Source organism: Bos taurus, chromosome 2 (assembly GCF_002263795.3).
Source record: "Bos taurus isolate L1 Dominette 01449 registration number 42190680 breed Hereford chromosome 2, ARS-UCD2.0, whole genome shotgun sequence".
Taxonomy (NCBI): domain Eukaryota; kingdom Metazoa; phylum Chordata; class Mammalia; order Artiodactyla; family Bovidae; genus Bos; species Bos taurus.
Genome location: NC_037329.1, coordinates 113,774,369 through 113,800,052, shown reverse-complemented (window position 1 = coordinate 113,800,052; position 25,684 = coordinate 113,774,369). Strand labels below are relative to the sequence as shown.

Below are 25,684 nucleotides of genomic sequence, written 5' to 3'. Positions count from 1 at the left end.
TGTGAACAAGGAGGAAAGACAAAGCATTAGCTGAGCAAAGTCTGCAGTGATGAACCGGCTCTCAGACTTTCTTTTTGGTTTTGCAGCAGGTTCTTTCAATGCACTGAATTCTTCTGATGTATGCTAATCATTGGCAAGTGATGAAACAATTTCATAACAACAGATTAAAACGAAATTTGTTCATGAGGATCAGCTCCTGGGAATAAAGAACAAATCACTTAAGGTCAAGGCTTTGTTCCCTGTCCACTTTATCCTATTTACAATGAGTTTCTACAGAGTGATTAGGCTGGGAAGATCCCCTGGAGAAGGGAACAGAACCCACTCCAGTTTTCTTGCATGGAGAATTCCATGGACAGAGAACCCTGGGGGGCTACAGTCCATGGGGCTGCAAAGAATTGAACACGACTAAGCGACCGACACAACATCCCATTGGTTAAAAAGCCAATTTTTGGTGCTTCATTTTCAGCTTTGGTCCATGGTTCTCCCATGTCCTAAAATGTCTTTCTACCTTCTCCAAATTTTTCTTCTATCGTGCCCTCTTTTCATTTTATCTTTTCTTCTTTCTCTTATTCTTTCCTTCTTTTTCTATTTTCTAGCTTTCTGATTTTCAAGTTGTCTTGTGCTGGCTATTTTCACGATATACTGTTTTCAACGTATCATTTCCCTAATTTAAATTCATTTGCTTTTAAGTTTATAGATACTTCTGAGACCTTTGCAATCTTTCATAATAATATTATTTTTCAAAATTAAAAAGCCTTCTCCTAACTCTTCCTTTATTTAAGGAACCTAGATTGGCCACCCAGGTCATTGTCAGGATACTGTGGAGATTAGAATTTGGGGGATGGAAAGAGTTCCCTTCATCCAAGAAGTGCAGAATGTATGGTCTACTGAGGACACTAATTTTCAGACATATTTGAGGGTATTGTGCAGGTGATTCTAGTACCTACATACACACTCTAAAAATATGAGTGTTCAAATCTAAGTGTACCACACGTTGACATAATCTAACTTATAAATGAACATAACTTCCCAGGAGGCATAAGTCCTTGCATGTCTTAAAGAATCATCTTTTATCTTATAAAATAAAGGTAAAGGTAAGCATCTATTGGAATCCTGGTTGACATGTTTTTATAATGAGCCAATATTTCCATATATCCCTTTATGGCATTAACACATTTAGGTACATGAAGAAAATTAGACATTTTTTTTTCCTTGAAAAGGATAGCAAATAATATTTTTTACTATGAGGTTCCTTTAAAGTGTATGTGGAAGAGATTATCCGATGAGTGACACAATCCCATGCCTTTCATATTACCCGGCGTACCTACGGATTAACTTCCCCTGCTAGGTTTCCCGTCAGACTCCGACTTAATCAGCATCTTTCAAGCATAGACGCTGATATCTCTAATACACAGACTGAGACTTACCAAAATCCAAGCAAACTCCCAATTTCATCATGACCCAGAAAGGCCTTGCCTGACCCTCATTGGACAGTGGTCCGCATCATGTCTTGGTTCATCCACCACCCCTTTAGGGACTGCAGTTTAGCCATAAACCAGTCATACAGGGTGGCTTTAAAGTCCATTCCCAACATGGCTCACATGGGTTATGACATCACCTGCAGTGGCAGTGACAGGCTGAGATGACTACTTACAGATTCATTATGTACACATGCATATGCAGACAATAAACACATTTCTGTGTTCACACACACACACACACACACACACATACATACTCCATTGTTGCTTAATGGTATCATGTCATAGGGACAATTTTGTTTATTGTGAGTTTTTGGTTTATTTTTAGCATACTCATTTCACTCTTGTTTTCCATTTCACCTGGTCCTTCACTTAAATGCATTTGCAATCTTTTATGTTGTTTGTGAGACCAGGTTGGTGAAACAAACCATTATGATCTTGGACCCAAAGGTTTTTTGTTTTTTTTTTGGCCAAAAGGATGTTCTGAAAAAGTCTTGAAAATCCTAGAAAAGATACTGTTTTTATAACTGAGTCTGTTAGAGATTCTTGCCTGGAAAATCCCATGGATGGAGGAGCCTGGTAGGCTACAGTCCATGAGGTTTCGAAGAGTCGAACACAACTGAGCGACTTCACTTTCACTTTTCACTTTCACGCATTGGAGAAGGAAATGGCAACCCACTCCAGTGTTCTTGCCTGGAGAATCCCAGGGACGGCGGAGCCTGGTGGGCTGCTGTCTATGGGGTCACACAGAGTCGGACACGACTGAAGAGCCTTAGCAGCAGCAGTAGAGCTGATATCGAAGTTAAATTGTCCAGTTCACTCACCTTTGGAAATACACTGTGTTTAAGTCTTAAACAGTGGGGCTTAGGATCTATAGTACTGAAAACAATGTTTTCATCCTGAACTTTGTTAATATAAAAAATTGCCAAGGCTTTAGAGGACCACAAACAATGGAGATATGCCTCAAAACAGATCTAAAGTGTGGCTTTCCTCCCCTTAAAAAAAAACTCATTTCATTAAGACAGTCATTATAAGCTAGAAATTACTTATTCTTTGTACACCTAAGGAAAAACCTGTCTTTGTGTAATAAGCTACCAAAAACCTAGAGGTAAAAGTTGATGTTATTTGTGCAATTTTAGTGAAGGTTAAATATAAAAAAAAAAAAAAACAAAACAACAAGAAAGAATAAGGAGGGGGAGATACACAGGGACAGAAAGAATGAAAGAGGACAATGGAAAAAAGGAAGAAGGAAGGAAAGTGAGGGTGAGAAAGTGGGAGGGATGAAGGAAGGAAGGAGAAAGGAGACAGTAACTTTAACTCCTTAAAATAAACTATCATCAAGATATTATTCTGCGATGTTTCCAGGCCAGTAATTCATCATCATCTTATGATTTTATTAAGGAAGTGCCAACTGGACTTTATTACTTAAGAAGAAAGAACTACTATCTTTCTTTTTATTCTTACTGGATACAATCTTTCATTGCATTTTTAAAGGATGGTAATCTCGCCATCATTTTCCATCTTCCCTTTAGGGTGAATTTAATTTCTGTTCAGGATTATGTTCCTTGGTGTTGTTACAGGAGAATCCCCAAGGCATCCACAGCTTCGAGTATGAGCACTGAGGTTTTCTTTGCTTTCAGAAAGAAAAGACAAATGACTGTTCTCAATCTGGATCTACACAGCAATAAGAGATTAGTGCATTTTCACTAAAGAAAACACTTTCATCTAGCGTCAAAGAAATAAGATCAGTCAAATTCTGGGGAGACATATTTTTTCTCCATCTTGTTTTATTTTTTCAGTACACAACATGGTTTTCCCTGGTCAATCACATTGCTGAAAGTTTCTAATCAATGACTTTGTGCTACATGGAGGTCACAGAAAGGCCTTTTATTTAATACTCCAAGATATACTGATTGCAAACTCTACTTTCATTTCTGGGGAAGGCATTTTGTTTTTTAAATAACACATTTGCTATTTGAGATAAACTGATGCTTGAGTAATAAAGGCACAGTTTTGCCAGGACTATACTAAAACCTTCACAGATTTCAAATGTTTTGTTTTCAAGCTTCCATCACACATCATAGCAAATGTATCTGATGCCCTCATATCCTACATTAAATGTAAATTTTATTATATAAAACTGGAATACATTTTTATAATTTTACTTTGAAATTACTGGACTGTGAATAATCCAATTAATTCATGATTGGCTATGATTTCTAGACAGTAATCATGCACGCTCAGGAATCCTTATAGAATTAGACAATCTAATCTGGAATTTATTTTCAGGTGTAATGAAACTGTTTTAATGTTAAACTTAACAATTAATTAAATTGACCTACATTTTGTGTTGATTAGTTACATTTTGTATTGATTTAGTTAGATATTCATTCATGTTAATGTGGAAGTTTCATTTGGAATTTTGGTGCTACTATTTTTTTTAAGTATCAAGTATTTGCAGCCATGAAGTCAAAAGAGACTTGCTTTTTGAAACGAAAGCTATGGCAAACTTAACATATTAAAAAGCAGAGACATCACTTTGATGACAAAGGTCTGTATAGTCAAAGCTATGGTTTTTCCAGTACTCATGTATGGATGTGAGAGTTGGACCATAAAGAAGGCTGAGCACTGAAGAATTGATGCTTTTGAACTATGGTGCTGGAGAAGACTCTTGAGAGTCCCTTGGACAGGAAGGAGATCAAACCAGCCAATCCTAAGGGAAATCAACCATGAATATTCATTGGAAGTGTTGATGCTGAAGCTGAAACTCCAATACTTTGGCCACCTGATGCAAAGAGCCAACTCATTGGAAAAGACTCTGATTCTGGGAAAGACTGAAGGCAAAAGAAGTGGGTGGCAGAGGATGAGATGTTAGATAGTATTACCGATTCAATGGATGTGAATTTGAGTAAACTCTGGGAGATAGTGAAGGACAGAGGAGCCTGGCATGCTGCAGTCCATGGAGTCACAAAGGGTCAGACATGACTTAGTGACTGAACAACAGCATTTGTATAGATCCATGAGAACCCATCAGCCCACAGACCCAGGCACTGTCACTATGATGCTGAAAGATGAAACAAATCTGATCAATTATGTGATCACTTTGTGACAGTGGAGAAAGAAAATCAAATGCAAAACTCCATCCTGGGAGTAGACATACTTCTTTCTCTTCATCTCCATTAGGGGCATTCCTCTAAGCAAGCATTCATATGGTACTGAATGAATCCTAGCATCCTTTAGTTATGGACCAAATTCTAGTGTTATCTGAAGGGTCAGGTAGTAAAACTATTGATGCTGGAGTAATTGGTGATTCTCCTTGGGAATACTGGAATTCTGGTAAAGATCTAAAACCCAGATAAAAGTGAGGTGGCAACCTGATGGATAAAATATATAATCCAATGTCAAAGGTAGAAAATTAAAGAATCCATTGCATACAAGAGAAAGAGAATCCCATGCACTTGCGGTTAGGAGTACCGGTTGTATTCCTTCTGAGTATCTGAGGGCTGGGCTTTCCCTTGCTTCCACTTTCTTATGCTGCTGCTGTTGCTAAGTCACTTCAGTGGTGTCCAACTCTGTGTGACCCCATAGACGTCAGCGCACCAGGCTTCCCCGTCCCTGGGATTCTCCAGGCAAGAACACTGGAGTGGGTTGCCATTTCCTTCTCCAGTGCATGGAAGTGAAAAGTGAAAGTGAAATCTCTTGGTCGTGTCCGACTCTTAGTGACCCCATGGACTGCAGCCTACCAGGCTCCTCCGCCCATGGGATTTTCCAGGCAAGAGTACTAGAGTGGGTTGCCATTGCCTTCTCCGACTTTCTTATGCAGAGACAATTTAAATCACACTGCTCATACGCAGGGATGCCCCCAGTGCTGTAATGCACGGTTAGTTTCTTACACGGCAACATGGCATACTGTAGCATTAACAGCTTTTTAAATTTGAGAGCCTCTTTTATTAAAACACATGATTTCTGAAATGCCCTTAAGATCTTCATCACCTTAGCTGAATATGAAGGTGTGCTTTAAAAAAAAAGATACTTGATTCCACATAAAAGAGAATTAAAGTATATGTTTATAAAGGAACATATTTTATCTATTTAACAAGTAATATATGCTAATTAAGTATCTTAAAAATTATTACATAAAAATTCATCTGCCAAGAAATAGAGGGAAAGGCATTTGATATACAGGATCAACTATTACCATGGGAATAAAAATTTAACTTCATGTTATGATGTCAAAAATAGAATAAACAAACAAAAAACAGAAAACTCTTTCATCCTCTGATATTAGGAATGAATGCATGGCATAAATAACTTCATGTATTTATATAATATGTGATATATGACTTCTAAATAACAAAAATAAAGAAATTCCAGGCTTAAATTTTGGTGTATCACTCACCTTATTAATGTAAATGACAATCAACATTGGACATCATACTAGTGATTCTTCTTTATACAACTGATTTTGTGGTTTAAAGAACAGCAAATATCCTGTGACAAAGGGTGACCAGATACTGAAGTTGTGCGTGGTCTTGTAGCATGTTTTACTATAAATACAATGCTCTTTATACATATAAATGCAGTGTTCTTATATTTGTATATATAAATGCAATGTTATTTTCATATATAAATATGATGTTCTTACGATTCCACCTTAAATACACTGTCTGTTATAGACATAAACTAAATAATATGTGTCTTAGGACATGGGGTGACTTGGGAAATTGGGATTGGCATATACACATTGCTGTGTGTAAACTAGTAAGCTAGTGAGAACCTGCTATAAAACACAGGGAACTCAGCGTGGTGCCCTGTGATGACCTAGAGGGGCGGGATAGGGGGCTGATGGTAGGGAGGAACAAGAGGGAGGGGATATATGTGGACAAATAGCTAATTCACTTCATTGTACACTAGAAGCTAACTCAACATTACCTCTACCCCAATTAAAAAAAAAAAAAGATGACTGTAAGACTCTACATTGACATCCCCATGGCAGGGACTTCAACCTGATCTCCAGCAATGGCTATGCTTATTCAGTCCACAGCAGAACTTCTGAAGGCCTCTAACACCCTTTGAGGAGGTGCACGGCATAAGGTAAACACTGCTTTCATAAAAATACTAAGACATTATTTGGTCTTCTCTACTGTGTTGACAAACACACTCAAAGTACAAAAACAAGGTTGGATAAGTCTGCTGACACAGTAGAACAGTAAACAATAGCGCCAAATTGTACTAGTAATTATGCATTTTTTCCACTGCCACACACACTTTCGTATTCGGCAGACATCTTCTCAAAAAAATGAATGAAGTTAGCTTATTGCTTTAAGGAAGACAACTAGCAGTATGTGTTGACAATGATGTATTTGAGCTTTCAGGCAAAAAGTAAACTTTTCAAACACTTTTATTTCTCACTCTGAGCTTGACAGAACCCTTAAACTTAAAGACTTCTTAGGAGATCAGTGGCTATATTAATGAATGTGTTGTTTTTGATTTTTTATAACAAAATGTGTCAACCTAGGGAAGATTTGCATGATACATTTTCTAAAAACCCTATGTTATAAATCACTCACCAATAAACATACACTTAAATCTAAATAGACCAAGGTATTTTAATGTAACAAAGCATAATGAGTTTATTGATATGTAGCTAACCTTAACCAAACTGTTGTTTGTTGAATTTGGGGAAAGCATTAAAGAAGAATAGCCACAATTATATGAAAATGCTATTAAAATATCCCTCCTCTTTCACATATATTTAAGTCTAGATTTCCTTGATACCTTTTAACCAAAGCAACATATCACAACAGACCGAATCCAATATAGATGAAATCATATGTTCTACTGAAACAGACATCAAAGAGATTTGTGAAAATGTAAAAAATGTCAATCTTCTAAGCATCTGTTACAATTTTGGAAAACAGTGTCATCTTTCATGAGAAAAAAATTTTATGTTAATGTGTAATGGGTTTGGAGAAGGCAATGGCACCCCACTCCAGTACTCTTGCCTGAAAATCCCGTGGATGGAGGAGCCTGGTGGGCTACAGTCCATGGGGTCGCTGAGAGTCGGACACGACTGAGCGACTTCACTTTCACTTTTCACTTCCATGCACTGGAGAAAGAAATGGCAACCCACTCCAGTGTTCTTTCCTGGAGAATCCCAGAGACAGGGGAGCCTGGTGGGCTGCTGTCTATGGGGTTGCACAAAGTTGGACACGACTGAAGCGACTTAGCAGTAATGGGTTTACTATTTGAATGAACAGATAATTTTTAATTCTCAGTTTTAATTTCTAGCATGAGAAATAGTAGACCTAACCCAGATAAAGGAAAGCTCTTTGGGGTTCTCAATAACTTTGAAGAACATAAAGGGTTCTGAGAATGAAGACTTTAAGCACTGTTGTTTCCTATGGACTCTGAACCCCCAAAGAGTTCTCTTAAAAGGGTCATTTTTTTATCCAATTAATCATCCATTTGAGTATTTGAAAAACAAAAATTTGAAACAGTGGAAAACATCATGTTGAAGTACAAGAAATATGGGAAAACCTTTGAAAACTCCAGAGGATTTGGGAACCACTAGTTGTAAAATGCTGCCCTAGAAAAATCTCAACAGCAATGTCTAAGAAATGCTATTACCGTCCTGTGAGACCTGAGGGAAGCCATCCAAATTCTCAGGGTGCTTTTTCATCACTTATAATAAGAAGCACTTGCCAAGGTTCACTGATTCTTGGATGTTCATAAATTAAATCTGTTGGAATCATTGAAATGACCTCAAAAATACTCTTGATTGATGGTGAGTTAGTTTACTAAAGTTACTTCTTTTACTCCTCCTTTTGGTTTGCTTTTCATGCTTTATTACTTATTTATTTAGGTAGTTATTGTCAAACAAAGTTTAATAACACCTATACATGGAGAGATCCAGAAGAAATGAGAAACTTCTGTGCTTAATTTCTGTATCAGTGTTGGTAGGATTATGCATAACTCAAGTGTGCTATGTGCAAACATTTGTGAAATTCTTGGTGAAAGCTTTGGCAGTAAATGGTTAAACATTAAAAAAAATAAGTATTTAAAAGTAAAATTGAGGAGGTATGAAGGTCATCTGTCATTTTCACCTATCTAGAATCCACTTATTCTTTCTTCTGGAATAGTATGAATTCCCTTTGGAGAACACAACCATCAGTAATCTCAAGTTTCATGGTTCCCTATTATGGGCTGACCCCAACTTCAGCTCCAGAAGTGGCCACGTGATTCTGCCCTGTCCAATCAATCATTCTATCCCCTTGCTTCACTGACTGGCTCAGGATTTAATATGTGACCCAAGGCAGCCAATGAGAGTTGCCTTCATACTTCTGCTGGAGCTCTTGGAAAGATGTATTACCAGTGATGCTAAGTTCTCACCACTGACTAGCTGAATGACTAAAGACAATTTGCTTGACATCGCTAAGCTTCCATTTGTTCACAGGTAAAATGGGAGAGATAAAAGTAGCTGCTTCAGAACATTATTTTAGGAATTAAGTAGTATAATAAGTGTGGATTTCACCATAGTGGCCAACATGTCATAAAGTCTCAATAAATGTTAGCTGTTTTTATTTTATTGTTTAAAGCACATATGATCTTTCAATTCCTCTGCTTGTAATATAAAGAAGTCTAAACTGCTTCCTCTCAATGGTACACATGGCTCAGCTTACATAGCCAGCCTCACCTGCAACCTTGCACCTGTCACATTGCATTAAATTCTCCTAAAGGCCCATGTGTTCCCTTACTCTTGAATTTTAATCATGCTGCTCACTCTGCTGGCACACTTGTTCCTGCCCCCTCCTTCCATCTCCTTCTCTACTAAACTGAATGCTTTGTGAGGACGGGAGCCATGCCCATCTCATTCTCCACCTGAGCAACAGGAAAACTAATCCCTGATAAGGACTCATGCAGTATTTATTAAATGAAGCATTAAACCACATTTTAAAGAATGAAGTCAGTGTAAAAAATGACTTCTTTGTGTATCTCTCCAAGTTCTGAGAAAACGTGTTCTTCCATTGCTTCATCTTTCCCAAGACTCTAACAAAAGAGGCAAAAAATTGTATTGGCCAGATTATCAGATCAGATCAGATCAGATCAGTTGCTCAGTCATGTCCAACTCTTTGCGACCCCATGAATCGAAGCACACCAGGCCTCCCTGTCCATCACCACCTCCCGGAGTTCACTGAGACTCATGTCCATCGAGTCAGTGATGCCATCCAGCCATCTCATCCTCTGTCGTCCCCTTCTCCTCATGCCCCCAATCCCTCCCAGCATCAGAGTCTTTTCCAATGAGTCAACTCTTCGCATGAGGTGGCCAAAGTACTGGAGTTTCAGCTTTAGCATCATTCCTTCCAAAGAACACCCAGGGCTGATCTCCTTTAGAATGGACTGGTTGGATCTCCTTGCAGTCCAAGGGACTCTCAAGAGTCTTCTCCAACACCACAATTTAAAAGCATCAATTCTTCAGCACTCAGCCTTCTTCACAGTCCAACTCTCACATCCATACATGACCACAGGAAAAACCATAGTCTTGACTAGACGGACCTTTGTTGGCAAAGTAATGTCTCTGCTTTTGAATATGCTATCTAGGTGGGTCATAACTTTCCTTCCAAGGAGTAAGCATCTTTTAATTTCATGGCTGCAGTCACCATCTGCACTGATTTTGGAGCCCAGAAAAATAAAGTCTGACACTGTTTCCACTGTTTCCCCATCTATTTCCCATGAAGTGGTGGGACTGGATGCCATGATCTTCGTTTTCTGAATGTTGAGCTTCAAGCCAACTTTTCACTCTCTACTTCCACTTTCATCAAGAGGCTTTTTTAGTTCCTCTTCACTTTCTGCCATAAGGGTAGTGTCATCTGCATATCTGAGGTGATTGATATTTCTCCCAGCAATCTTGATTCCAGCTTGTGTTTCTTCCAGTCCAGCATTTCTCATGATGTACTCTGCATGTAAGTTAAATAAACACAGCCTTTTCCTATTTGGAACCAGTCTGTTGTTCCATGTCCAGTTCTAACTGTTGCTTCCTGACCTGCATACAGGTTTCTCAAGAGTCAGGTCAGGTGGTCTGGTATTCCCATCTCTTTCAGAATTCTCCACAGCTTATTGTGATCCACACAGTCAAAGACTTTGGCATAGTCAATAAAGCAGAAATAGATGGTTTTCTGGAACTCTCTTGCTTTTTCCATGATCCAGCAGATGTTGGCAATTTGATCTCTGGTTCCTCTGCCTTTTCTAAAACCAGCTTGAACATCAGGAAGTTCATGGTTCACATATTGCTGAAGCCTGGCTTGGAGAATTTTGAGCATTACTTTACTAGCATGTGAGATGAGTGCAATTGTGCAGTAGTTTGAGCATTCTTTGGCATTGCTTTCTTGGGGATTGTAATGAAGACTGACCTTTTCCAGTCCTGTGGCCACGACTGAGTTTTCCAAATTTGCTGCCATATTGAGTGCAGCACTTTCACAGCGTTATCTTTCAGGATTTGGAATAGCTCAACTGGAATTCTATCACTTCCACTAGCTTTGTTCGTAGTGATGCTTCCTAAGGCCCACTTGACTTCACATTCCAGGATGTCTGGCTCTAGGTGAGTGATCACACCATCGTGATTATCTTGGTCGTGAAGATCTTTTTTGTACAGTTCTGTGTATTCTTGCCATATCTTCTTAATGTCTTCTGCTTCTGTTAGGTCCATTCCAGATTATAGTTGAATTTAACTTGAAAAAAAAAAAAAAAAACCTCATGATGGGGAAAACTGCAATGTCTGACTTGGACAGGAGATGGCAGTGCAAATGCAGTTTGCTACGTATTCTGGTGTGACTACAAGCTCCCAGAACTAGTTTCTGAACACTCCCAGCATAAGTCAGACAGAACCTTCTTTTCTGTCATGTCTCTTATGGCTTTTCACAGATGCAGAAAGAACATGCTTTGTGAAAACTAGTTTAATGGTGTGCTGTACCCACAGCGCTTTTTCAAAGAAAGCCAACTGTCAACCAGGAGCGATGTCAGAGCCACTTCTCTCCCGAAGGGGGCACAGGGTGGGGCAGGTTCCCTGCAGTGAAAGACCGGAGGAGCTGGCGCTGCAGTCAGAACTCAAGCATAGTGTCATCATGATGCTTAAACAGGGTTAACCTGCTGAGAGGCGAGTAAGGTGAAGGTACCTTCTGCATTCTCTGAATTATGCCAGATAAATGATTTTTGCCCCCAAGAGAATCAAACAGAGAGTAGGTAGAAATTCAGAATTTCTCTAACGAGAGTGAACTACTATCAAACTGGATTTTTTCTAGCAGCTCCCAGGGTATCTGTATGATATGCAATGTCATGGTCTATGCATGGCGTTTATTAGAAATCAGGTTTAAGGAACTTTATGTGTATATATGTGTGTGTAGTCACATGGTTATGTACAGAATATGATAATAAGCTGCTGCTGCTAAGTTGCTTCAGTCGTGTCCGACTCTGTGCGACCCCATAGACGGCAGCCCACCAGGCTCCCCTGTCCCTGGGATTCTCCAGGCAAAAACACTGGAGTGGGTTGCCATTTCCTTCTCCAATGCATGGAAGTGAAAAGTGAAAGTGAAGTCGCTCAGTCGTGTCTGACTCTCAGCGACCCCATGGACTGTAGCCCACCAGGCTCCTCCGTCCATGGGATTTTCCAGGCAAAAGTACTGGAGTGGGGTGCCATTGCCTTCTCCTGACTGCAAATCAGACCACATAAAACTCAAGTTTAAAATCTATAAGTAGCTATAGATACACACACACACACACACACACACACACACACACATACACCAGTTAATATCATCAAATTGCTTGACTCCAGAACTGTTCCCATAGCTTTAACAAGTCATCTTGCTAGGAAATAAATGAGAAAAAGAATTAAGTACTTTAGGGAAATCCTTACAAACCACTGAAAAACAAAGTCCAGGGTCCTTTCTGAATCTGGGACAGTAATGCCCTCTTGTAAAAACTCAAGCACCATCATAGGCTAGCATAGGCTCCTTGAAGGCAGAGGTCACTTGTCACCACCTTATAGGGTGCTGTTCAAAAACAGGTATTCTCACAAGCCTGCTGGATGAGTAAATGGCTGAACCAAAGAAAGACAAGGACAGATCATGTTGCTATTTTATTAGCAAAAAAACCATACATGTGACACAGTTGCTCAGGTGCTTGAGAGTTAATGTTTAGATATAGCAAAACAAACAGTTATGAACAACTCTGAGTTAGTCACAAGAACAGAGAAATTTCACGGACTAGAGAGAAGAGAAAACACTTCTTTGAATAGATAAGGCAGGTTTTTTGGGGGCAGCATATTTATCTTTATAATTCGGTTCCCCTTGGTTTAGGATGAAAATACATTAGCTGACTTTGTAAACCTGATCCCTGAGTTTATAATCCCAGGAGTTTAAAATCCATAAATGGCTTCCTGGCACTTTTAGGTTAAGACTTGAATCACTGACGTGGTCACCTCAGCCTCACACTGTCAGGCAGCCGCCTTTTGCCACTCTCTCACACATGCCCCCAAGTTCCAGAGTTGTTATACCTCCTGGGTCCTCTCCCTGGATTAGTTTTTCTCCTAAATCACATGAGATCTTAGCTCCTAAGGGACCAGGAGGCCCTGTGACTTCAGAGGGAGTGTGGTGTCATTTTCCTTGGTGAATTTTGTCACAGATTGTAATTACATTTTTAACTTTTGTGATTAATAGCAGTCTCCCTCACCGGCTCACGCTCAGTGCCTGGGACCTTTATATTGGAAAAATAGAAGAATAAATGAATGCATAGATAAACAAATGAATTTATGAACATGGAGGTGAAAATGTGGAAACAACCTAATTCAGTCATGGGAAGGGAGCTGTACTATTGTTCAGAAACTTGAAATCCCATTCTTGATTTGAACCCATTACTGATCGATGGGTCTGGGCTGTTTAATTGATTTCTCCTGAGCTACAGTTTGGTCACCTAAATAACTTGTATCATAACACTAATCTGCAGATGTATGGGTGTTTGTGAAGATCAGATGAAATAGCACTTATTTTAGAAGTTAACACATGGTGTATAAATAAAAACACTATTTTAAATGTGTGTTAATCATTCAGTTGCGATCAATGCAAAGAAATAGAGGAAAACAACAGAATGGGAAAGACTAGAGTTCTCTGCAAGAAAATTAGAGATACCAAGGGAACATTTCATGCAAAGATGGGCTCGAAAAGGACAGAAATGGTATGGACCTAACAGAAGCAGAGGATATTAAGAAGAGGTGGCAAGAATACACAGAAAAACTGTACAAAAAAGATCTTCATGACCCAGATAATCATGATGGTGTGATCACTCACCTAGAGCCAGACATCCTGGAATGTGAAGTCAAGTGGGCCTTAGAAAGCATCACTACGAACAAAGCTAGTGGAGGTGATGGAATTCCAGTTGAGCTATTCCAAATCCTGAAAGATAACACTGTGAAAGTGCTGCACTCAATATGGCAGCAAATTTGGAAAACTCAGTCGTGGCCACAGGACTGGAAAAGGTCAGTCTTCATTACAATCCCCAAGAAAGCAATGCCAAAGAATGCTCAAACTACTGCACAATTGCACTCATCTCACATGCTAGTAAAGTAATGCTCAAAATTCTCCAAGCCAGGCTTCAGCAATATGTGAACCATGAACTTCCTGATGTTCAAGCTGGTTTTAGAAAAGGCAGAGGAACCAGAGATCAAATTGCCAACATCTGCTGGATCATGGAAAAAGCAAGAGAGTTCCAGAAAACCATCTATTTCTGCTTTATTGACTATGCCAAAGCCTCTGACTGTGTGGATCACAATAAACTGTGGAAGATTCTGAAAGAGATGGGAATACCAGACTACCTGAGCTGACTCTTGAAAAACCTGAATGCAGGTCAGGAAAGCAACAGTTAGAACTGGACATGGAACAACAGACTGGTTCCAAATAGGAAAAGGAATATGTCAAGGCTGTATATTGTCACCCTGCTTATTTAACTTATATGCAGAGTACATCATGCAAAACGCTGGATTGGAGGAAGTACAAGCTGGAATCAAGATTGCCATGAAAAATATCAATCACCTCAGATATGCAGATGACACCATCCTTATGGCAGAAAGTGAAGAAGAACTAAAGAACCTCTTGAAGAAAGTGAAAGAGGAGAGTTCAAAAGTTGGCTTAAAGTTCAACATTCAGAAAACTAAGATCATGGCATCTGGTCCCATCACTTCATGGGAAATAGATGGGGAAACAGTGAAAACAGTGGCTGACTTTATTTTTCTGGGCTCCAAAACCACTGCAGATGGTGATTGCAAGCCATGAAATTAAAAGACACTTACTCCTTGGAAGGAAAGTTATGACCAGCCTAGACAGCATATTAAAAAGCAGAGACATTACTTTGCCAACAAAGGTCCGTCTAGTCAAGGCTATGGTTTCTCCACTGGTCACGTATGGATGTGAGAGTTGGACTGTGAAGAAAGCTGAGTGCGGAAGAATTGATGCTTTTGAACTGTGGTGTTGGAGAAGACTCTTGAGAGTCCCTTGGACTGCAAGGAGATCCAACCAGTCCATCCTAAAGGTAATCAGTCCTGGGTGTTCAGTGGAAGGACTGATGTTGAAGCTGAAACTCCAGTACTTTGACCACCTGATGCAAAGAGCTGACTCATTTGCAAAGACCCTGATGTTGGGAAAGATTGAGGGCAGGAGGAGAAGGGGATGATAGAGGATGAGATGGTTGGATGGCATCACCGACTCGATGGACATGGGTATGGGTAGATTCCGGGAGTTGGTGATGGACAGGAAGGCCTGGCATGCTGCAGTTCATGGGGTCGCAAAGAGTCGGACATGACTGAGCAACTGAACTGAACTGAACTGAACTGTGTCTGACTCTTTGTGACCCCATGGACTGTAGCCTGCCAGCCTCCTCTGTCCATGGGATTCTCCAGCAAGAATACTGGAGTGGGTTGCCATTTCCTACTCCAGGATATCTTCCTGACCCAGGGAACAAACCCAAGTCTCCTGCATTACAGGCAGATTTGTAACCGTCTGAGCCACCAGAGAAACCCATTGTTTTAAATGGGTCACAGATAATCAACAAAGGTGATAAATTGAAATTTCATAACTTGGCTAAATGGAATCTTCAATAATCTTAGAGAAAATTTGTAATTACATCTGATTCTGTTTTTCTTTTTTTTTAAGTTTTCCATTTAGCTGTTAACATAAAGAACCTTAAAATCGTTTGGTTTCTTCAAGTCACAAAAGTCTTAATGAAATAATCATTTAAATCCCTAGTTGCTTACATTAATTACAATTTTGAACTTTGTTTCAAGTAGATGCTTCTCTCCTGGTCCATTCTGGTCAGCTCCGGCACACACTGTCATTGTGCCTGACAATGTTCTAACCCCAGTGCCTCCAACTTGATCCTCCCTATGTCTGCCTTCACAAGGGTTGAAGTAGGAGGAAAGAGGGGAGGTGAAGGGATAAGAAAGCCTTCTTGCCTGGTGCTAGCATGAGCTGGTGTGCCTCACGCTGTGGTGTAGCAGGGAAGGAAAGAGAGGAGAATACTCTTCGTGGGGTGCTTTCAAGTGCACCCTGAAAGGCCCACATGGCTGGCCATCTCTCACCTGAGATCTGTTTGCCCAGTGGGCATCCTGTGGATGGGCCTTGAGCCATGTCCTGCAGAGGCCTTGCCACTCTGGCTAGTCACATGACCTAAACAACCTCCATGAGTTTCTCTCCATGGCTTAATCTGGTCCACAGAAAACACAGTTTGCACACATCTTTAACCCATAAGCAGTAGCTGAAGAGTTACTAGCTAGGAAGCTGTCTGCTCTGTGGTCATAGGCTATTCAGCTAACCTCTTGTACTTTTTTTTCCCTTAATGGCGTCCCTTCAATGACTGGAAAAAAATAACAAATTTTCCAGGTGGTCCCGTAAACGTCTCTATCACTTGATTTTTCACTGGGAGAGACAATTTTCTCATCCCTCGTCTATAAGGAATGGAGATTCATCTCTCTGTCTCTCCCTCTATGTCTCTGCCTCTGTCTCTCACACATACATACACACACACACAAACACACACTCTAAGTCTCTAACAGCTGATTTCTAGCCTCCCAGCCTCCAGCCCTTTTCCTAGGCTAGAGAAAGGGGTTCAGTTAAGGACACTCACTTCCATAACCTCCTTTGCAAATTCTGCTTCTGTGGTTTAGCTTTTAGCCTTGGAATATGAGCGCAATCACCTTCTAACATTCTGTAATTAGCCCATTGCACATTCGAACCCCAAAAAGACACATTTGGGTTGTTTACAATGGTTAAGACCAACTTCTCCTGTCCTGGTTGTTTCTCAAAGCTGTATCACCAGTATCAAGAGAAAGACAAATAAAACCATTTCTCTGGTGAACACAAATTCTAGCAGCCAGAAGTCACAGTTTTCCGCAGAGAAGTGAAAGTGGGACGACTGGGAATATGACTTATACTCTCCAAAGACTCCACGTGAGAATTCTGGTATGTGTTTACTACTAGAATTCAGTAAGGGAGCGTTAAACTCTGGAGTGTGAAATTAGCCAGCAGAACCTAGCAACCGGATTTGGCCAGTGTTCCCCGAGGAAATAACCCAGCATCCAATTAGAACTGGGAAGGAGAGCAGATGTGGGGAACTGAGCTCTGCTGCCTGAGCTGACAGTACAGAATGGCAGCCTTGAGGGTCATAGATGCTGAAGCCTACAGCCGCCTGTGGCTCATACAGAGCCAAACAGGAAGTGAGTCAATTTCCTGCAGTGAAGCCCAAATCACCATGAGGTCTGAATGCTACCCGACTGGTTTGTGGTTCCTGTTGCATAATAACAATGAAAATAATAGAAATGACAGTTTCTATCTATGCACAGGCCCCAAACGTGATGCAACCTTGACAGTTAAAAATCATGCTTTGAAAGGGCCAGAGACAGCAAGGAGAGGGTGAGATGAATGGAGAGAGTAGCATGTAAGCATATGCACTACCATATGTAAAATAGATAGCCAGTGGGAATCTGCTGTATGACTCAGGGAACTCAAACTGGGGCTCTGTGACAACCTAGAGGGGTGGGAAAAGGTGGGAGGTGGGAGAGAAATTCAAGAAGTAGGGGACATAGGTATACCCATGGTTAATTCATGGTGATGCATAACAGAAATCAAACCAATACTGTAAAGCAATCATCAATCAATTAAAAATAAATAAATATAATTATGAAAAAATGATGCTTTGAAAAGTGGAATGCTAACGCAAAAGGTGGGTGGGTTTTCACTTTTTTTTCTGTGACTTTTGGGTTTTTAAGAAGCATACTGCAATCAAATAATAGTAATTAAATATTTCCATTTGATGGAAAACCAGCAAAAGTGAAACAGACCATGGCGGCTGCAGTCAGTTCATGATTTCACACTGCAACCAAACCCAGCGATTTCAAATGACGCTCACTGAGTCTTGTTCCTGAGTCTATGGGTCAGCTGGGTGGTTATTCTGGTCTGGGCTGGGCTCACTCATGCGTCCGTGGTCAGGTCTGGGTCAGGCAAGCATTTCTGCTGTTTCATGCTGTGCTTTCTCACATGCCTGGGAGTTGGCTGGCTGAAGGCTGAAGACTCTTGGCTTTCTTCCATATGTATCCCATTTCCCAGTGGGCTAGTTCAGGCTTGTTTTTATGGTGGAGGTAGGATTGGAAGCATTCATGGCCTCTTGAGGCTGAGGCTCATGACTGACACAAAGTCACCTCCATCTCATTCTATTGGTCAATGCAAGAAACAAGGATACCCCAGATTTAAGGGGTAAGAAATAGACCTTACTAGTTGATAAGGAGTTATTAAAGCACATTGCAAAGAGTGTGCATTCAGGAAGATGAGAACGATTGAGACTGTTATTGCAACTATAAGGCATCAAGCCATAAGAAAATATGGAGAAGAGTATAAAGTTTGGGAATTACACAGCCATATTAAACAGTTTACTACTAATCAGCTTTTAACAATAAATCTTTTTCATCTACCCATCAGTGAGTGAGCTGCACAGAGCACTTTATCCCCTCTTATGTGCCTAGGTCTTACTCATCATGCTAGTACCAAATTTAATATCACTTCCTCAAGGAAGCCTGTCTGAATTACATTCCCTTTTAGATGAATAAATCATGTGACTGTGCCCAGAAAAGACCCTAGAAAAGACTCTGATTCTAGGAAAGATTGAAGGCAGGAGGAGAAGGGGAGGACAGAGGATAAGATGGTTGGATGACATCACCGATTCAGTGGACATGAGTTTGAGCAAGCTCTGGTAGTCGGTGATGGACAGGAAGCCTGGCATGCTGCAGTCCGTGGGGTCGCAGAGTCGGACACGAATGAGTGCCTGAACTGAACTGAACTGTGCCCAGAATTTCCCCCTTATATCATTTATAAGAATCTGTTAAACTTTACTCTCCATCTTTCCTGTTAGAACATGAGCTCTGGAAAGGGGAGATCAGGTCTACCCCACTTACCCTGCACCCCCAGAACCTAGTCCCTGAATATCACAGAGTAGATGCTGAATACGTGTTTGTTAAATATACACAAAGGGAATGAATGACTGAATTAACAGATGAATGAATGTCAAGTTGAGTAGTTATTAAAGAAATGTGTACCTTTGTGTATATCAGTGTTTTCTTGTGATTCCCATGTCCTTACTAATCTGTGTATTTAAATTTCATCCATTGCTATGAAGCAGAAAAGAAACACTATGAGAGTTTAAGATGACTTTTTGATAACTGTATAATACAGCAAGTAAATTTTAAAGCCTGTACCTGATACTTTCTCCAGATTTCATAAATTCAGACTCAAGAGAATCCAAAAATGGCCTTTACATTGACTTACAGTCTTTGTCAGAAATGCACAAATAAATGAAAGACAGGATGTTGTGGTCGTGTTCCTATTAGTAGTGGTCCTATAGCCAATTATATTCTGTGTGACTCAAGAAAACCTTATATTTGCAATGAGTTGAGCTTTCCAAAGGAAATACTCAGGTTTTGTCCTAGAAAAAAAAGAATTGGAGATCTTTCTAATAAAACTGATGGGAACACAATAAACCGTGGTCTCTAGCTATTACAAGTCAGATTTGTACCAGACCTGCTTATACATTTCTGAGTTTAATCCTCATAACAACCTACATGATGAGATTCCCTTTATCTTTTCTATAAAGATAAACTGGGGCATAGCAGTGTTACATGTTATTAACACCAAAATATTAATTTATTAACACCACTGTAAAGCATGGCTTACATAAACAAAGCGGGAAAACCACATAGATTTATTATGGTTTGCCAGGAATTATTGTCATAAATACTATTCCACTATCCTCAGTTCTGCAGCCCAATGCATGCTTCTCACGTGTTTTTCATTCTCTGAACTTGTGCACATAAGACTTTCTGGATAGAAATATTTTTCAGTTATGGTTGCCTGGAGGTTTATCAGCAAAGTTACCAATTATCCCAGGTTATCAAGTAAAGTATGTTTCAGAACTTCAAGAGGAAAGCATCTTTCTTATAAATCAACTAATCATCAATTTTCAAAGACTACACTCTTGGGTTCAATTGTATATAGTTCCCTTTCTTGAATCCTAGTTTTCAGTTGCTTATATTAAATGGTTCCCATTCTGCCAAATCTTCCCAGATATCCTATATACTATTAGGCCTTTGGCTAAAACACTCACATCTTTGTGATCTTTCCAGTCTTCAAAAACATGATTAGAATATGAAGTAGAGTAGAAAAGTACACTTGATCCTTGGAAGGAAAGCTATGACAAGGCGCATTAAGAGGGCAGAGACAGCACTTTGCCGACAAAGGTCCATATAATCAAAGCTATAATTTTTCCATTAGTAACATATGCATGTGAGAATTGGACCATAAATAAGACTAAGCACCAAATAATTGATGCTTTTGAATTGTGATGCTGGAGAAGACTCTTGAAAGTCCCTTGGACTGTAAGGAGATCAAACCATTCAGTCCTAAAGGAAATCAACCCTGAATATTCATTGGAAGGACTTATGCTGAAGCTGAAATTCCAACTCATTGGCCACCTAATGAGAAGAGCTGACTCATTGGATGAGATGCTAATGCTGGGAAAGATTGAAGGCAGGAGGAGAAGGGGACAACAGAGGATGAGATGGTTAGATGGCATCACCGACTCAACAGATATGAGTTTGAGCAAGCTCTGAGAGATGGTGATGGACAGGGAAGTCTGATGTGCTACTTATCTTCTTCATCCCATGTAGAAAGTCCTCATTCTAGATTTCTACTCAATTAATAATAATAATAAATGATTTTTTCAAAAGACCTGATACAATCCTATTTAAAGACTCAATGTGTCTCATTAATCTCTCCATCCTTTTTCTAGCTTGCCCTCATTTTTTGATCTCTGAATCATTTTAAAAGTAGAGACAATAAGAAAAATAATATGTTCAATTATAATCTAATTAATTTACATTCAATAGTTTTGTGTCAAAAGAAGCATAGTAATGTTTTAGAGTGGCAGGGACCATGTTTATGTTTTATATACCCTATAATGTGCGTATGTGCTTGTCCCCCAGAAAACATAACAGAGATGGATACAAGCTTAGAAACTACTTGTTGATGGATTTAATTTTTGAAATCTAAATTGCTGTGAATATAATATATACTGGTATAATTTCTACTTTTGCTCATTGTTTTCATGAGCACTGGCGTCCCAGTTCTCCACTACCCGCAAGACTCTCCCCTCTGCAGAATTTCTGATTTACTAAACAACAGTGACTTGAAAAAAATGCCACAGCAAACAGTAGCACCAGTAATTAGAACTGAGATCTCCTGATACACTCATCTGCTTTACTTCAGCATTTCCTTCATCCCTCAGAAGAGCTGTTAAGAACAACCATTTCAAGTGGCTAAACTACGTTTGTTAAAGCAAATAGTCTGTGACTGGTAGCAGTTTGTGTCTTTGTGTGCATACGTGTGTGTGTGTGTGTGTGTGTGTATCTATGTGTGTGTGTCAGTGAGAGAGAGAGAGAAAGAACCAGAGGCAGAAAGTCGGCTCACACAGAGAGGAGGGATTTAAAGTTGCAACTGGTGGAATTTGCATTCCTTTTGAGTGTCAGGTGTGGAGCTGTGTGATTCCTCGTTTAGGGAGGAGGGTTATCACCTGCAGTTCTAGTGTAGTGCAGGAGTATTCCTCATCCAGTGCTCCCACGTCAAGGATACGATAATGAAGAGAAAGTGTGAGGAGAAGAGGGATAAAGCGTAAATACTGAGTCACTCTCTTCTGTTCCAAAATAGCAAGTCCAACATGTTCTGTTCACATAGCTATTTACCTAGTCTGGATGAAGGCCATCTCACTGACGGAGGTGATTCTTTAAGGAGTGTCCCATTTGTTTAAAACCCCAAAAGTGAGTGAACTTTATAATTCAAATAGTAAACCTCTCCTTGCTAGTGGAAATATACCCTTTTCTAATATAGAATTGGCACATTTTAGGTCCTTTCTTTTTAGAAAAATTAGAACTACCAACATAACAAATATTTTCCTATTCTTCTTAGTATTCTGGCCTGGAGAATTCCATGGACTATATAGTCTATGGGGTAGCAAAGAGTCGGACATGACTGAGCAACTTTCACTTTCCCTCTCAAAATTGGAATATGAGTAGGCTTGACAGATAGGATTTCAACGATCTATGGGGCTGGCCAAAACGTTTGTTCTGTAACAGCTTATGGAAACCCAAATGAACTTTTAGGCTAACCCAGTATTTGGGAGGCAGGGACTTCTAAAAGTTCAATACTTGTAATGTTCTTTTAAGGATTATATCATGCTAATATGTTTCAGTATCACTGAATAAGCCCTAATTGGCAGGGACACTGTATATGCAACTCTATATTTGCCCCTGCATTTCACATTTCTTGTAAAATGGATACAAAAATGTCTTTATCAAAATTGTAACAAAAATCTTTTCTTCCACCTTATTTACTTCCTTCATAATCTAATATGGAGAGTGCGCAAAACGAAAGCTATCTGTGCTATTTCTTCTGGTCAGTAGTCAACTTATCACTCGACAAACAGAGCTTAAGGACCTAGAAGAGGAGATTTTTAGGTGCCATCAACTGAAAGAGATGTTTCAGGAGTTTTCAGTTGAAGGAAGTGAAAGCACATTATAAATTCAGTTTACACTCTGAATCTCGTAGAAGAATTATGTCAGAGTGTCAAAGACATATTACAGTTTACCCATTTTTAAGCAACATGCTGTGTTCAGTAAAACTTCATTTGTGTCTTATTTGATGGTTTTGTTTCCATTTGTTTCACAGGTGCTTCCTCTCTGCCCACACTTAGTAATGTCTGGACTCCCCAGGGTACAGTTTCCGGCTCCTTCTCATCTCAGTTTCTTGCCCTCCTAGATTAGAATCATCCAGGTGTATAGTACCAGCCATGTCAAAAAGCCCTAGTCTCATTCTCTAACATCACTAAATCTCTTTAGCTCTAGACGTACAATTCCAACTGTATGCTGACTTCTCAGTTAGACAACCCAGAGCATTTCCAAATTAACATCATTAAAATGTAAAAACTGGCTTTCCCATCTTAACCTTGCTCCATATCTCATGTTGTATAACAGAGAAAAGCAAATGTTACTCCTTATTGGATCTACTCCTTTAGCTCTATACTCTGTTCTGTTGTCTGTGCTCAGTCATGCTAACTCTGTGCCTTTTGTAAACTAATTTTGCCTATGAGACAAACATATTCGGTGCTAAGTCACCTCAGTCATGTCCGATTCTTTGTGACTCTGTGGGCTGTAGCCCCCCAGGTTCCTCTGTCCATGGAATTCTCCAGGCAAGAATACTGGAGTGGGTTGCCATTCCTTTCTCCAGGAAATCTTCCTGATCCAGGGATCCAACCCAGGTCTCTTATGTCTCTTGCTTTACCAGGTTCTTTCTTTACCACTAGTGCCACCCAGGAAGCCAAGTTTGCCTATAGCCTGAAATATATATACAAGATAGCACATTCTCAAGTATCTGATAATAGCTTCCCATTCATGCAAAGGTAAAAAGTTACAGAACAGAAAATAACACTTATCTTATTGGAGGTGTGCAGGAACACATTACCAGACCTGTCTGGACAGCTGCAAGTACAAAGGATTCTGGCACCAGGAAGCTGGCAGCATCCAGCCACACTCCCTCCCTTTTCAGAATAAAAAAGCCAGAATTCTAACTTGGGGAAGATGGTTCTTTGGGACACTAGTCCACCATCTTCTGAATCTGATGATTTTACAAGTAAAGTCACTATTCCTTGCCCCAACAACTCATCTCTCAATTTATTGACTTGTCATGCAGTGAGCAGTACAAGCTTGGATTCAATAACAATGCTGACTATGCTTGAAGCCTTGGTGTTATCATTGGGCTTTTCATGATGAAAACTAAATTTATGTTTTATCTCTCTTAAAAATATACAAATGACTACAAAAGTCCACCACATAATGTGCTAAACCTAACCACAATGGGACAGATAACTGTCCATTGCTTATGCAATAGACTGTTGATTTCATCTTCAGGTATAAAGCAGAGGTCTCTTTATGTAAGGGAAAGAAAGGCCCTCTATAAGCTCGTGGAAGTCCCTTCCTCTTCACTCAGTGACTCATCTAGAGAATGCTTCCTAGATTTGCCCAAGTAGATCAAAAAGAGTCTGTTGGAACATGATACTCAGAACCATGCCCTCAGCTTGTGATCACAAAGGTACCATCCAGGGTAGCAAAAGAGAAGAGTTATAGGACAGGAAGTTTCTCAGCCCTTAGTGACATCACTAAACAGTTACGATAATCTTGAAACCACCTACCTCCTGCTCTAGGCTATGGAGTCTTAACAGAAGCCAGGGTTACTTTCAGTTCAGTTCAGTCACTCAGTCGTGTCCGACTCTTTGCGACCCCATGAATCACAGCACACCAGGCCTCCCTGTCCATCACCAACTCCCTGAGTTCACTCAAACTCATGTCCATTGAATCAATGATGTCATCCAGCCATCTCATCCTCTGTTGTCCCCTTCTCCTCCTGCCCCCAATCCCTCCCAGCATCAGAGTCTTTTCCAATGAGCCAACTCTTCACATCAGGTGGCCAAAGTACTGGAGTTTCAGCTTTAGCATCATTCCTTCCAAAGAACTTCCTTTTTAACCACTGTTAATTGGTACTCTGTGACTGAAAGAATTTCTGCTTAATGCACAAGGCCCTTCACGATTCTTGCTATCTGGTCCCAACCTACTTTGCAGTTTTTTCTGTAAACCTTCTGTAAATCATCACACCAAATGTGCTAGAGTCCATCCTACAGTATTTCAGATTTTCATTTAGAAGGCAGACATTTCTTCTGTGTCCTCCTGGTAAGCAGGTTTCTGATAGTTCAAGCTCTAGTTACCTCTGTAAGCAATGATGATTTCATCTATACACCAAAAGCCTCTCATTGTTTTCCCTGAAATCATACCCTCCCAAGAAAAACTAGCTTATTTCTCCCTACTAGGTTTGCATATTATTTGTATACAATATATTCTATTGCAATGGTCCACTCATCTGTCCTGCACTTGCCTTTGAGGCCCCATATATGAAGATGTCTTACTCATTACTGTACTCACAGATCCTCAAACAGTGCTGTTACATAATAAACATTCAGCTAATGCTTCTGGATTTTATAAAATATCTGTGGTCACAACAGGAGCAAATACTATACTTTTTTTTTTTGGATAGTGGCACAAACTTAATCACTAAAAATATATTAATATTAAAAACATTATTGATACTAATATATTAATAACCAAATAACTAAAAACAATACAATTAATAATATACTAATAACAAAATAACCAAAAATATACTAATAAATAAACTAAAATGAATCACAATTCCCAATAGAATAGTGATGTCAACCTTCTTTGGGAGTGGCTTTTATCCTACAAAATTCCATTTGTTTCCTATGTTTTTCTTCTTCATGACAAAATGAACAGATATCTTCTCATATACCTATAGATATTTATATTTTATGATCAAAAATCTATTTTTAGATTTCTACTAAATTCACATGTTCCTTCTCTGAAATTTGAACTCACACTATCAAGCTGATGACCCATATGATTTGTGATATGGCAATAGCACTGAAGCTTTTAGTTACATTTAAGTCTGAGGAAGCTATTGTTCTGCCTCGCCTGGCTAATGTCCTGGAAGCATCCT

General features: G+C 39.7%; 1 protein-coding gene across 2 annotated transcripts in view; it reads right to left on the bottom strand.

Annotated features, from left to right (window-relative positions):
* Nucleotides 1-25,684, bottom strand: part of NYAP2 (neuronal tyrosine-phosphorylated phosphoinositide-3-kinase adaptor 2) — a 321,871-nt gene that overhangs the window by 56,748 nt on the left and 239,439 nt on the right. The window lies entirely within an intron of this gene.